Source organism: Myotis brandtii, unplaced genomic scaffold (genome assembly GCF_000412655.1).
Source record: "Myotis brandtii unplaced genomic scaffold, ASM41265v1 scaffold185, whole genome shotgun sequence".
NCBI lineage: Eukaryota > Metazoa > Chordata > Mammalia > Chiroptera > Vespertilionidae > Myotis > Myotis brandtii.
This window is the reverse complement of record NW_005356870.1, coordinates 7,668,745-7,670,864: the sequence shown is the minus strand read 5'-3', so window position 1 is coordinate 7,670,864 and position 2,120 is coordinate 7,668,745.

Sequence of the window (2,120 nt, the reverse complement as noted above, 5' to 3'; positions counted from 1 at the left end):
AATGCCCACCCTCTGAGGCTTACCTCCCTGTCGGAGCCAGAAAGCCTGCTTCGCGTCCTCCTGTGCAGCGGGAGCCAGACCTGCGCCCTAACAGGTGTGTGGGCAGGAGAAGCGGTGGGGGGAGGAGGGCTGTGCTGTGCAGGCTCCGTCCATGTGAGGACCAGGATGGCAGGTGCAGCTGGCGTGGGTGACCACGGTGCGCGTGGGGGCTGGGTCCTGGCTGCAGGAGTGGCATTCTGGCTAGCGCTAGGTGCAGTTGCCGTAAAAGCAGGTTCTTTGCAACAAATTAAAGAAAAAAAAAACTACAGCTTGTAGGCAGGCGAGCTCCTTGTCCTATGGTGTGGTTCAGTGCATTCTTGTAGGAAGTTTAGTCAGAAACCTGGTTTCCAGCCCTCTCACCTAATATTTACCCAATCAACTCGTGTGTGTGTGTGTGTGTGTGTGTGTGTGCGTGCGTGCGCGTGTGCGCGTGCTCTGCTTTTTGCTTGACCAGGCACAATCAGCTTCTATGGTTTGCAGCTGAGAATTCCTAATTGCGTTCTTGTGAAAAGTTTATTTATTTACTTTTTTTTGCATAGACACTTGGTTTTATTTCTCCTCTTAAGCACAACAATTATACTTCATCAGAACTAGTTTGCTGGTTGGTCTAGACCGGTGGTAGGCAAACTGACTCTCGAGCCACATGCGGCTCTTTGACTCCTTGAGTGTGGCTCTTCCTAAGCCTTAGGAGTACTCTAAGTTAATAACAATGTACCTACCTATATAGTTTAAGTTTAAAAAATTTGGCTCTCAAAAGAAATTTCAATCATTGTACTGTTGATATTTGGCTCTGTTGACTAATGAGTTTGCCAACCACTGGTCTAGTCTAGACTCCAGAACACCCGCCCTACTTTTTTAACCAATTCACATCTGTCTTCAATTAAAACTACCCTGCTTTGTGAGTAGTGCAGGTACTTTATGAACCCTTCCGGCGTCTTATAATACTTCTGCCACTTATATATACACGTGTTCATGTGTAGAAGCATGAAATGCAGTGTTGCTATTACAACTTTAAACAGTTATCTTTCACAGCAAATTATGAACAGAGAAAATGAGATGGTTTATTTTACTTTAATTTTAATAAATTAATTTAATAAGAAAATTTAAAAAGGAATATTTTCCATAGCTCTTTTCTCTTTGTGTAAATCTGAGTTTCTAAACTGTGTTTTTTTTCTTCCTGCCTGAAGAATTTTTTTTTAAACATTTCTTGCAAGGAAGGGCTGGCAGCAGTGAATTCCCTCAATCATTGTTTCCTGGAGATATCTTTATTTCTCTCTCACATTTGAGGAGAATTTTGCTGGATATAGAATTCTAGTTTTTAATTTTCTTTTAATGCTTTAAATATTTTATTCTACTCTCTATGTTAGTCATAGTTATTTCAAATCCTCTGTCTTATAATTCCATTATCTCAGTCTGATGATTTCTTTGTCCTTTGAGGATTTTTTTCTTTTGTTATGCCTTGTAATTTTTGTTGGTAGCTGGACATGTTTCATGCAACTAAGGAAAATAGTCTTTATTGAGAGGATCTATGTTAATCTGGCTAGGAGATGAGGAGTGCAGGTGGGAGAGGTTTAATATTCCTCTAGTTTTCTTGTTTTCCCCTCCCCTTATGACTTAGGCTTCCCTCAGTCCTCCTGAGAGAGAGAGAGCCTGTCTTGTAGTTCTTGCAGCTGTGATCCACTATTACTAGCTTGGAGCCCTGCGTGGTAAGGTGTGGGGTGGGGAAGGACTGTGCAGTCTTTTGGTTAAGTATCAGCTTTGAGTGGGCCCTTTCCCTGGGTCGTGACCTTCACAAGCATTGCTCCAATCGGTTAGCTTGCTCTTCTTGAGATGACCCATGTGGGATAAAGGGGGCTGGATGGAGAGAATGCCCTCCCTCCCACTCCAGGTGGAATATGGCTCTGCAAAGGGTTTTTCCCCTGGAGAAGAAGCCTTTTTAGTAGAGAACAGGTGATATTTCTTAACGATTATCCTTTTTCTCCCCCTGCCAGAGCCAAGAGAGGATCTTGCTTGGCTCTTTGTGTAAAGTCACGATGGGCTTCCTAGAGGAAAAATTCACAAAAACATGATCCCCGCCTCCC